The following is a 14,249-nucleotide window of genomic DNA, read 5'->3' on the forward strand; positions in this document are numbered from 1 at the left end:
TTTTGATATAATTGCAACTTTCTTCTACTAGATATTCTTATCCATCTAGTCAGCCACCCAGGCTGCCTGTTTGTGCTAGTACCGTGTTTTGAACGTTCTAACGGAAAGCAACTTTCAAAGAGCACGAGAAAATACTTGAGGAAAGAATTATATTTATCATCTATTCTATCAGCACTATAAATATCTTGCCACCCTTGTTCCTTGATAAGGTTTACGAAGGTCTCTACAGCAACTGGATCAGCTTTCCTAAACAGTTGATAGCTATATTTAACATGTGTCGCAGCAGAAAAATCTTTTAGAGTTAAAATTTATGCATCATGATCTGAAAGGCCATTCACCTTTTTGCTAACAGATTGCCCTTCTAGTAATGAGGAATGAACAAAAATTTTGTCTATGGTTGTTCTACTGTTCCCTTGCACTCTCATTGGAAAGAATACTGTTTGCATAAGATTATATGAATTAAGGAGGTCTACCAGCATCCTTTTTCTTGCACAATCACTTATGCAATTAATATTGAAGTCACCACTTATAACTCACTTTTTGTATTTCCTATAAAGTGAACTAAAAACCTCCTCTAGCTTTAACAAAAATGTTGTGAAATCGGAGTCAGGGGATCTACAAATAACAACAGTTAGACGTTTAGCTCCACTAAATTTGACCACACCTGCACAACATTCAAACACCTTTTCAGTGCAGTGCTTCGAAACATCATTAATTCAAATGGGATACCGTTTTCCACATACATGGGTACTCACCCACACCGCAAAGAGCTCCTAGAAAAGATGCCAGCCAACCTGTGTCCTGGTAAAGGAAGCTTCTGAATTATCTTCTTATTTAAGAAGTTTTCAGATATACCAATAATTTCAGAGTCAATATCTATAAGCAGTTCACTAACCGTATCTCTAATACTTTGTACATTTTGTTGAAATATACTAATTCCCTCATTACTCGGATTCCTAAGCTTTGTCAAAAGCGGTTACTTTGTTATAGAGACTTCCCTTAAGCAGGAGTACTTATCAGCTGACTTCAATCTAAAAAAACTGCAGCTCTAACACCCACTACTGCAGGAATCTTCCCATAAGTGATCCCACCACCCCCACCTATGCTGTCACCTATAAGCTTTGCCAACCACCCCTTCCCATACCTGTTGGGGTGCAGGCCATGTCTAGTGAAACCTGTCCTGCTGATAGTCTCCACCGACACTACTGATACGTGACCCATGCTTTCTGTCATCAGCACACCCCCAAGTCTCGTGTTATTACACCTGACGGCTGTATTAAGATGAGGCCGATCATGACGCTGAAACAGTTCCACGAAATGCACATTCGTATTGCCAGTCTGAGTGGCTATCTTTTCCAGGTCACCATCTATGTCTTACTCCCCATCCCTATCAATACTATTAGCAGCCCCACCCACAATCAGTACCTGATCCTCTTTAGTAAAATCCCTACATAGCCCCCCTACGTTAACAGTCACCTGAGCCAATTGTGCATTAGGCTTCACATTGCTGGTGACCTGGTACTCACACCCCAACACTTCCTGCAATTGCTGGCCTACAACTTTGCCATGAGAACTACCTAACAGCAGTACCTTCTTCTTTCTCTTCGACTTTGCAACTGTCCTAGCCACAATAACTGCTGAGGTCTGCTGCATCTACAGCTACTAGAGATACCTCTCCACTAGACTCTGAGTTGGTCATATCTATTGCAAACACCAATCGTAAAACTGTCTGAAAATCTCCTTCTCCTAGCAGATCTCTTGCCAACAGCCAGTTCCCATTCCCCAACCCCCTTCTCCCTCTTCATCCTATCTAGCTCCTCCTGTGCGTTTTTCAACTGCACCTGAAGGGTATAGATCTTACTCTCCTGCTCCTGTATCAACTTACTCTTGCTACATAACCTGCAGTTCCAGGAGAGGATCTCACCAGAATGCCCACTGGCTTCCCCACTGCATCCCCCCCAGTGAAAATACTTCGAACAAGTCTCACATCGCAACCCACTACTCACGAACCTATGGCAAAGCCCACACTTCTCACTCATGGTAAAATTTTAGAGTTATTGAAACAAGAAACTACTTTATCTAAGTTCCGCTACGACAATAAGAAGATGTTAAAAGACTGACTACAATAATCACAAACTTACTCTTCAAGGGAACTAACTACTATTATTAACAGTTTTAATCAACAACAAATGAGAATATAAGAAAAGACTAACACAGAAAGAAAATCTAACGTCTAATGACACAGTAACGAAACTGAAATCAGTTCCCAAAAAGTTCTTCTGAAATTATTTCACCAGAAAACACCAAGACACCGGTGAAGATTACTAAAGTTCCTAAATAAACCACTATACACAAACAATTAATTAGTACTTAGCTTTAGATGCGCCGCTACAGCTGGAACTGGTGAGCGCGGAATGTAAACACAGGTAAGAGGTTAAGTTGCTCAATACGAAACACTGACAAATATCGGGTCACAACACAAGAAAGCTAGAGGTGAATGAAGAAACCAGTAAAAGTCACTTATATAGTAAATATTATCACAAAAACCGTTAAAATATGTATCTGAAACCTAAAAATATATAAAAACTTAGAGAGCGATCTCACACGCAGCCACTCGCTTATGACGTCACACCAATGTCCCCTTATTGACCCAAACTGCGCACTGCCCTTCAGTATCTTTCTAGGGGCTCGGCAAAGGGAAGGAGAGGTGTCTCTCTCTGTGTGGCGAAACTTTGCGTCTTAATCCGGCCATTGGCTTTTCATGATGTATCAGTGTACCTACCAGTGGTTCTCCCTCTTTAGCCCTCCCACCACACTCTTTCTGTCTAGCCAGGAAATGCTGGCTTCAGTGTTATTGTCGATATGTGCACTGAATGCACCATGTTAATGGCTTATAGTGATAACAATATACGTGGTCACCCAATATGCTGGCACCTGGCAGGATCGCTGGGTGCCCTTTGACTTTTTATTGCTAGGACCTAACACCTGAAGAGCTTCTTTAGTTGACAGTATTTTTCTATTGCACTTAACCCGTTTTCAGAGGATACTGCACAGGGAAGACAATAATTAAGTACGCAACGTGTCAAATATAAACAGACTATATTTGTTAGGGCTATAAGATTTCCCTTTAAAACACTAACGTAGGTCTCACATCTTGATAAAAATAACTTGTATTCAACACAAGTATCCCACAAAACTTTATAGGGACCATCAAACCAGAATACATCTACCCAGCATAAACTCTATTAGCTCGCGAAATACAGTTCAAATTTACGACTCAAGCTAATGACGAATAGTAGCTTTTACATACTTTTCGCAATCTTTTTGACATGAAACATTTGGGTGCTAAAATGGCAGGACATTTTGATCATTCTTTCGTCATCATACCTCTTTTGTCGCTTCATACATACGCATTCGCGACTGGACGATCTTAAGTGAAAAGCAATATAAGACTGAAAAAGTCGTGCAGCAGCCTAGCCCAATATACCAACACTTAATCTAGAAAGTACAAGCACTACACAACATGTGTCTGACTGAAAGTGGCGACATGATCTTTATTCAGACGAACTCCATCACAATTTCCTCTGAACAAAGGGCAGCCAGCTCTTTATGAAATGGTTTTATACCATCCGTTATGCCATACACTCCACTTGTTTTATTTAACACAATCTGAAAAGCTTCACTACTAAAGCAAGTGATAAATGGTATGAAACTTCCCCTTTGAATGTACAGAAAGTGCAACTTTCCCTTTGAATATAAAGAATGACTGTGCTGGTAAACATCTACGTTATTCGATACTGAAACCGATGAGTAAAACTGAACGTCCTCAGACAGTTTTACCTTTATTTATTCTGATCATTTCTAAACTGACACACAATATTTTAGCACAACGCAATCTGAACAATGTATTTACCTTAATAGCGTTCAAAAGTCATTATATATATATACACAAATTCTTTACATCTATTTTGACAAACTTCCTTTTTCTGACGGACACACATCCAGATCGTCTGCTCATATTAACATTTCTGAATGCTGGCATCTCATTCCCCCACCACCACTGCTAGCGGCTCATCTGAAATTGCCCAAAGCCACGCGCTGTTCACATCTAACTGCCCAACACTACACAAGCGAATATTCCAACAATGAGTCCAACCAGCCACAGACTGCACACAGTGCAATCAGAGATTTTCATAGAGAGCGCTACGTGGCGTCATCAACATCAAATTCTATACAGCCTACTTACATAGCCCCCATGCTCCCCACAAAAAGTCTTATAAATAGTTTTGGGCAGTGGCCAATACTTATTTGCTAACATTTTTCATGTTAACAATAAGAAATATATCAAATGCATACTCTTATGGATACACTGTTGGTCAAAAGCAAAAATTGTCCTCACAGTCCATAAAGACAGTCCTGATCATTCATCACAGTAGTAATTACAGTTTTATACACAAAGTCTACACAGGAAAGGAAAATGCACAAGCAAGTAGTGGATTTCCATGCAGTTTTGAAGAAGTAGTGTTTTCCTTCCAACGGAAAGACAGTGCTGACTCGTGACATACAGATAGGTAATGGGCCACAACAGAGCAAACCCACAGCAGAGTCAGTCGAAGTTTTGAAGAACATTGGTAAGTAGGTCATCACAGAGCAAACCCACTGTAGTTCTGGTAGAGATTATGGTATTGGTGGGTCACCAAAGGTGCAGACCCACTGTAGTCCTTGTAGAGTTGGCCAGCAGCCATCTGTCGTGACTCTGCAGTTGCACAATCACCATCAAAGAGTCTTGCAGATAATATAGCAAGTCCATGAACCAACACTTGTGCACTCCCAAAATGTTTTTTGAAATGTCCTTAGAACCAGCAATGCTGTTTACCAGTTCCTTGCTGAATTATCAACACACGTGCAAGCACTAATATTCCTTTTTTTTATTTCTCACATATTGGGCATATAGTGTGACCAACGGAAATGTGTGCAGTGAAATGAATCCCTACTAGTTACTTAATTTTATGAACTGGTGTCAATTACAATTTTATAAGGTGAGAATACAATTACAAAGATACAGAAAACATCATTAAAGAACATAATGATACCGATAACATTGGTAGTAATACAGGTTTTACAAAATGATAGACATAAACATCTAAAACAGTATTACAGGAATTATGACATAAGTAAATAATAAAGAAATGAAAATATCTTTCGAAACATCAACTTCACAAATAAGCTTAATGAATGGAACAAAATAAGTAATGTCTGGAAATATTTAGAAAGGAAAGAACATATAATTAATGCAAATTATATTTGAGGATGAAAGTATTCCTCATCATAGTGAATGTAGTTTAGTATTATAAGAGAAAAAAAATCTATGAAAAAGCACACAGAGGCAGGAAGACGACAAATACACAAGGGTGCACAAACACATAGCGGAACAACATGAAAGGAAAGAACAAGGTCAATTCTCATTGTAACATTTGGTAGTGCAGAACAAGGTCTATTCTCATTGTAACATTTTGTACTGCAGTCCAACCCAAAATGTCATTCCATAGATCTTTCCTCTTATTGCAACATTTTTTTGCAAAAAGGTCCTATCTAAGCAAGCTTTCTCTATTTTCCACTATCTTACCTCATCATATATTTTTCAATATCTTATCTCATCATTTGTATTCAAGAAAATACTACCTAAACCTGTTGTCCCTAAACCCTACTCATTTTTGTTCATCTCCCTTTTCAAAATAATTACTCCTCATTGTACAATGCTCTTTGCCCAATCCTTTTCCTTATAGCTTTCCAATGCATTCTTTCCCAATTCCTCATTTCCTTATGTAGCATACCCCCTCTTAAACTAACTTCAATCTACTTAGCTCAGATATATATACTAGAGAATGAGACAATGCAGCAGCACGAACATTAACACAAACAAGAACGAGAAAAAATGCAATTGGCAAAGCAAGCAGCAATAAATACAAATTAACATAGCAAATGCAACATTACAACTAATATCAGCCAATGTGCAGCAACAAGTAAAATAAATCAGTAGTAAAACTGGCTTAATTCAATCTAAAATTCAGTAGGAGAATGCCTGACAAGTAGCAGCAGCGAAAGCAATAAGCTATATCTAAACATGGCAAAGCTCAAGCAGGAAAAATGTGACAATAAAGATACCAATACAGATAAAGAAAATGTCCATTTACACCTTAATACCTATGTCACATCCTAACACTAGAGTGATGCATCACAATAAGTTACTCTACCAAACAAGTTACTAAGTCGTTGAAAAAAAAATGTATACAATTCCTGTGAAGGGGAATGTCTATTTACATCTTAATGTCTGTATCAGTTCTCCTTCCTGTATTTCTTTTGTTTCATAGTGCTCCCTTTTTTAAAGAAAGTAGATCATAAAATTTCTATTTTATAAATCTGTAGACAGAAAGTATTTACATTAGTACATCTATTAAATTTTTATTTAAACAATGCTGCAGCGCAGCTAGAAACTTGATATCAAACAAATTAAGCAAATATATTCAAGACAAAGCATAAAAATGTCACTCACTAGCCATATTGCATTTCATAAGGCACTCCACTAGAAAGACAGTATTCATAATCAGGTGTGTAGGCATAAAATATTTCTCTTCATTTTATAGGCATTTCAGTAAATATCAGAAAGTACAAACTCCAAAGTGTAATCATTTGTTTTCAAGTATGTGCGTGTCATATTTGCAATACTTTCTACAAAGAAATGTCAATAGTGAGGTTAATAGCCTCTTGTTCTACAGATGTAGTGTCTCTGAAAGGCACTCAAAAATGATTTTTATTTCAGGTGACTGTCACACAGCTGGGCACCTACAGCACATTACAAGGTCACTTACCTTCTTTACCGAAATATTTACGACAGCAGTTTCCGCTAGAATGGCAGTTTGATACGAATAAACATTTCGCAGGTCGAAACATCATAGTAGAAATGTGTAGAAACAAAATTTCATATATAGCAGAGTCCAAAAAGTTTTGTCAGCATTGTTGTATTCACATCAACATGTACATACATTTCATAAATCTTAAAGTACGAATTTTGGTTTCCAGCATCCTTTTAACAAACCAGAGTCCCTAACCTCTATTCATCATTCCTTACCTTACATATTCGTCGACACTTCTTCAATATTTCATCATAATAAATACATAGCATAATAAAACTCCCCATGTAGCATCATATCATTGATTGTAAACATACCTCAACAGCGTAATATACATCATGATCGTAATAACATCATCATAAGGTATCAATCACATCTCAAAATCGTCGTAGCTTGTTTCAATAATTTCAAAACATAAAAAAAGTTCTTTTGTCATTTCAATAGTGTCATCTGCCTCAAACGTACTTCAAAGATAATGATCCTATACAAAATACTTCATTCAAGGCTCTCATAGTATCACAATGGTTCTGAAAAAATATGAACAGTTCACAAAGAACAGACAAAATACAATTGCATAAGTATGAAGTTATCCAACGGTGTAAACATGTGTCACAGACATAGTAAAGCAAATATTTGTCTCTCTGTTAAATAATCATATAGCTGTGTAATTCTCTGTTAGAGAAATATGGTACTGAAGTGTAAAATTGAATAAGCAAATACCATATTAGCTCCGGCTCCTTGTGCTTGCCACATGCTTAGTACACAAAATAAAAGTGTAACCCCCTGAGGGTCAATGTAATTATACCCTCAGGTGTTACAGTTTACAGCACTGGAATGACATGTATCATCGAAAACCTTCCTTGTATCTTTATAATCCAAGAATCTTTCAGAAAAAAAATGTTAAGTTCAAAAATTAATCACTGAAATCCGTGTTCTGCATCGCTAAACTGTGTGTTTTGCTGTATGATAATTTCTGTCATTACTTAAGGGTAAAAATGTGCCAGATGTCGTAGTTATCGTAATCTGTAAACAAAGTTCTATAGAAGTCAATGTACTTACCTCATTATAAACAAAAGTGAAATGCTAAGCGATAAATGTCGTAGTTATAATGCTCATTGCCGTGATAAAGGAAGTACTATACTGTAATGTATTGTTGTGTTATGGAAAAGACTGTCTCATTGTAGCCGTACCAAAAAAGTTACTAATAAAACATGTTTACTTTACAGAAGATTGTAGAAAAACTGTGCAGACATAAAACAGATACAGCGTAAAAGAAATAATGTAAATTATGTTATCCATTAGTAATGTTGTGATATAATCGTGTAGCTGTCAAACAAACAAAATACTAAGTCATCTGTAATCTCTCAGATAGTACTTTAAATCCAGAATGTCTTTTCAAGTAATCTAACAAGCAAGAATGTACACACAAAAGCACTGTCTCGTATGTTCACTATAAAAATGCATTCGTAATTACTGTCTGAATAAGTTTCCTAGGTTCTTGACTGGATAGTTAACTTCAAAACATTGTTGCATGTTAACAGTTTCTAAATCTGACAAAGCATACTGGTAATGTGAAGTGAAAAATTTTATGGCAAAGACTAAGTTAAAAATAACAGGTTATACATGTGAAATGTGGTCTAATCCTTTACTTTCCTAGTATGTAGAGTTTCAACTTGAGCACACTTATCATGCAGTATACGTCAGTGAAGAATACTGAATTTTTTCTCAAGGTTAGGTTGTGTTATTTTCCTCAAGCCCAGCTCGCGCACGTAGCCGCATGTGGTGCAAGTCATTATCTGTTACCTCTTTGTCGTCGCGCATCGTTAGTGGGATTTGGAGATCTAACTTCTACAAATTCACCTCGTCGAGAGGCCCCAGCCCTTTTGAATCACGCCAATTTTGGTTGAATTCTGGTCTGTCTTCATGATTATATCATCTGTTATATCGGTAGTTTCTGTAGTTTTTTTCTTGTCGGTTAAGTGGTTGACAATCTCTCTCAGAATCGTAACTGATCGGTGAACTGTTGCATCTGAAGTTATTCTGTCTCCCTTGATAACAATTATTTTGGTTTCCATTTTGTCTGTTTCTATGATTGTCTATATCATAGTCATTTCCTCAGAGAGGTGATCTTTCGCTGTAATTATTATTATTCTAACAATGGTTCTCATACAGGTGGTGTCTGTTTTGGTCACGATTTGCATTCTAAGAATAGCCTTGTCGTGTCCAGTTAGTATTTCTGTCATTACGGAATTGTGACGGATGTGACCTGTAATTGTTGATTTCCTGGTTTCGCATCCCACTCTTGTCAGTGTCAATTTCCAGTTCTTGTAACAGTGGCTGAAAATCTTCAATGTCGTCTTTACAATGTCCTGCCAAAATAACATGTCTCAAATGTTCATGCAATTTGATTAAGCAAATGCGGATGAGTTCTGAGGGGCTGTATGGGTTTGACAGGTACTGATTCCTGTGCAGCATGTCTCCAAAATACTTTACAAGACTGGAAAATTCAGATTGCTCGAAATGTTTCATTATTATGATGCTATGTTTTACTCGATCTTGAGTAGCTTCAGACCAATGTGCTGAGAGGAAGGCATGATAAAATTCTCCTTCATTGTGACAATCGCGAATGACCAATCGCATTACTACAGTCGGTTCATTTCGTAAGTAGCCGCACATAAATTTTAATCTGCGCTCTAATGACCAGTTGGGAGGTAAACAATTAGAGAATTGATGAAACCATACTTGTGGGTGAATGTCGTTGCCGGAATTCTTAAATGTTTTGAATTTACGTGTAGTAATTAAACAGCTTATAGTGAAAGTCATCATGGCGGCCAGTCGCATATCGGTCTTTGTTACGTCGTGTCGGAGGTTCCATCTCAAAATTCTGTGCACCTTGCCAATTTTTTTCATAATTTCTGAAATGCCCTGTGTTATGATTTTGTGGCTTTTCCGTATTTCTATGTCCCTCTTCCTGTATTGGAGCGCGAGTGTCCTCTGAAATATGTAATTCTTGTATTACTTGTGCCAACTGATATTGTTATTCCCTGATTTCCCTTTTGTGTTGCTTATTAATTTGATTTTGATTTTGTTTAAATTTCTTAATTTGTTCATACTCTTCTCTGTCAGTGAAGACTATGGGTCTTGTGTCATTCAGATCATCATCTACCTTTGTAGACAAGTTAGTGAACTGATCCGAAAGCTCGGCTCCTCTCTCCGATAATGAACTGATTTCCTCCGTGTGTTTTTCTGAACCAAGTTTTAGAGTATCTGTTTGTGTCGAAAGAGTATCTACTGTGTAATTTAAGTTTTCCTGAATTTTTGTAACTTGCGTAACCGAATCGGTAATGTAAATGACTTAATTTTAGCTTGCAAGGTCTCGTGATTTTCGTGAACAAGAGTTTGTAGTACTTTTATGGCTGCTTCGTGATTCTGTAATGCATTTTCATGCCGCTAAAAAAGAGGGTGAAAATGCTCACAAATTAGTGTTTTTACGTCATCACAGACTTTTGGACTTTTAGATTCCATTTTATGTAACACAGTGGTTAAATCTTCGCGTGTTTGATCAAGCGTTATGTCTAACTTTTGAAGATTTTGTCCCACCATGTCTAACGTTTGAAGCTTTTGTCCAATTTGTTTCTGATTTTGTTCAAGCGTTTTGTCTACCTTTTGAGGCCTTTGTCCCATTCGTTGCATTAATTGTAATAGCAACGCAGTGATGTCCGAAACATGTTCCTCAGTGCCATTCGGCATTACATTTGAATGGGCAACATTCGATTTTTAAAAGCGGAAAAGGTATCTTGACTTGATTGAGAAAAAAGTAATGATGCGAAACCTGAATCTACAGTATTCGCCAGAGTTTGTCCTTTCATTTCAGGTTATTGAGGCGAGTTTTGCCAACCGCTCGATCGACAATACTTCACTGTTCACTAATTGTTTCACAGTCTACACCATTATTTATCGCCTGGTCGTATTCCCTCTGCACAATTACCAAATTACTACTCTGAATGTCTGTTAATTAATTACACGGTAGTGCTGATAATACGCTCAGCGTCACTTCTCAGTTTATTTTGGAGCCTAGCGTTACGTTTTTCACACGCCATAATTGTCACGTATTTCACACGATAACACCGAAAACCACAATCTGAAGAGCAATATAAGAAAACACCATAAAATGGCACTGAACATAATATCTAATTAATTGCAAGGGCGGCTGCGAATTTTTTGGTGCAAATCTACATACATGTCACAACTGCTTTACTGCACATCGATGAAAAACTACAACTACAAAGGAGATTCTCTCTACAATTATGCTCTAGCAATAAACAATAACTACTCTAATTACTCAAACTACAAGAAAAAATCAGAAGATTCCAGTGAGGCATCCTGGACTAAGGGTCGACATATGAAACTTCCCATTTGAATGTAAAGAACGTGAAACTTCCCTTTGGGATGTAACGAATGACTGTGCTGGTAAACTTCTACGTTATTTGATACTGAAGCAGCTGAGTAAACCTGAACGTACCCAGACAGTTTTCTCTTTATTTATTCTGATCATCACTAAACTGACAAACAATAATTTAGCACAATGCAGTCTGACTTTTAATAATCCCTAAGAAAGAGTAGCCCTGACTAATAATAACCTATACCGTTAATGAATCTCTCGCCTCACAAAAATCTTCGTTACTCGAACTATAGTAATACTCCAAACGCCAATACAGCCAGCTAAATGAAAGATTGTAACTACTTAAGGCACTAACTACTGATAGGCTTGAAAGATTTTGATACAAAACAAACAATGCATTTACCTTAATAGTGTTCAAAAGTTATAATATCTATTTTGACAAATTCCATTTCTCTGACGGACACACGTGCTGATCGTCCGCTCATATTCACATATCATAGCTCTAGCATCTCTCTCCTCACATCCACCACTGCTGGCGATTCACCTCCAACTGCCCAAAGTTACGCGCTATTCACATCCAACTGCCCAACACTACACAAGCGAATATTCCAACAATGAGTCCACACAGTGCAGTCAGCGATTTTCATACAGAGCGCTACGTGGCGTCACCAACATAAAAACCTGAACAGCCTACTTGCAATGTGTATTTACCCTTGAAACAATCATTTTACGAATATTTAATGATGTCTGCTAATTTTCCAAATATTACGGCTTTGGACACTCTATTTTGCATAACTCCGCATTTCGGAAATATGGACCTGTCCATCAATTGGAAATCAAAGGATTTCGCTTCACTGTTGTCTTAGCGCTGTACTGCACGGGATGCTGTTTCACGAATTCACAAATTTTCTGTCATTAAAGGAAAATGATATTACTCAGCAAACGTATGTATGCTACCAGAGAACCATCAGTAAACTGTCCACTGATGCAGCGTTTCGTATCTCCCATTGTGCTTAGGACGTTAAGGGATTACAAATGAGCTACAATTTTTTTAGTTACTGACGACGTTTATGTCACTTCATACATGACATATTGCAAAAGGATGTTAGAAACCAATATGAAGGTTAGTACTCGCACTCATCCCGTCTCGTTTTCTGAAATGTCACTTGATGACCGCTTGGGGCGCTGCTATCACTAGGTCTAAATTAAATGAGACGGGGTTGCCCATAAGATTGCACTATCGGTCGGAGGATGGCATTCACGTATCGTAAAACCGTTACAGCGCCTTCCACGACCACCAGCGGCGTACGTCAGCCCCACATAATGCCGCCCCAAAATATCAGGGAACCTCCACCTTGCTGCAGTCGATGGACAGTGTGTCTGAGGCGTTCAGCATGACCGGGTTTCCTCCAAACACTTCTGACACGATTGTCTGGTTGACGGCATATGTCACACACTTCGGTGAAGAGTACGTGATGCCAATACTGAGTGATCCATTCGGCATGTTGTTGGGCCCATCTGTACGGCGCTGCATGGTGTTGTGATTGCAAAGATAGACCTCGCCATGGACGTCGGGAGTGAAGTTGCGCACCATGCCGCCCACTGCGCACAGTTTGAGTCGTAACACGACGTCCTGTGGCTGCACAATAAGCGTTGCTGTCAGGGTTCCTCCGAGCCATAATCCGTAGGTAGCGGTCATCCACTGCAGTAGTAGCCATTGGGCGGCCTGACCTAGGCATGTCATCGACAGTTCCTGTTTCTCTTTATCTCCTCCATGTCCGAACAAAATCGCTTTCGTTCACTCCGAGACGCCTGGACACTACATTTGTTGACAGCCCTTCCTGGCGCAAAATAAAAATGCGGACCCGATCGAACCACGGTATTGACCGTCTAGGCATGTTTGAACTACAGACACCGCGATCCGCGTACGTTCTTCCTGGCGGAATGACTGAAAGTGGCCGGCTGTCGGACCCCCTCCGTCTAATAGGCGCTGATCATGCATGGTTGTTTACATCTTTGGACGGGTTTAGTGACATCTCTGAACAGTCAAAGTGACTGTGTCTGTGATACAATATCCACAGTCAATGTCTATCCTCAGGAGTTCTGTGAACCGGGGTGATGCAAAACTTGTTTTGATGTTTGTATATTCTTACAGTATTGCCAAGAATATAGCCGATTGCTGGCTTCAAAGGCCAGATAAACTAATGACATATAGAAATAATAATCAATTACGTCCTTATCAAGAAGCTTAAACGAACCCTGCCGTTTAAAGTGCGGAAGAGAACCGAATGCATATGAACATCTAACATATTAGAGAGAGGTTTGCGGTGACTGAAGAATCATGGTTGCGATGACGGCTTATCACATGGCGGAGTTTGTCGTCTCACTGCAAGAGCGTGACATATTCATGCTCACCGACTGTAGACAGTGGCACGTAAACGCGGTCTACGTTCCTAACGTATTGAACATGCAAACATTACCCCGATTCAATGCGACAAGTGGCAGGACTATATCACGTACACATAACAGTCGTTTCGCTGCCGCCGTTGGTCGGAAAAGCTGGCAAACAGACGGGGGCAGCTGTAATCTGAAGTTCCATCCTTTGGCTAAAACACATCAAGAGTAACCACTACACAGAAATCGAAGCAAAACTCTGATGGTCTTTGTACTGTCATGAATTATCAACCTCCGCACAATAGGTTTCCTCCGGCCACAATAATGGCGGGAGTAAAAAATGCTGCAAGCAACAGTGGTCAGGGACTAGATGAACAGACTGAGTCTTTTGTACAATGTTGTTTCCAATCCTGCTTTGAACTTTACCGTTGAAACAAAGGCGGCTTTTTACTACTGTGAACCCTTTATTAAGATGAAGAGCCATTTGAATTTTTGTCTGAATTAATCGTGCGCCAGTCTTGAACAGATAACCAAATCATCTC

Source organism: Schistocerca serialis, chromosome 9 (assembly GCF_023864345.2).
Source record: "Schistocerca serialis cubense isolate TAMUIC-IGC-003099 chromosome 9, iqSchSeri2.2, whole genome shotgun sequence".
NCBI classification, from domain to species: domain Eukaryota; kingdom Metazoa; phylum Arthropoda; class Insecta; order Orthoptera; family Acrididae; genus Schistocerca; species Schistocerca serialis.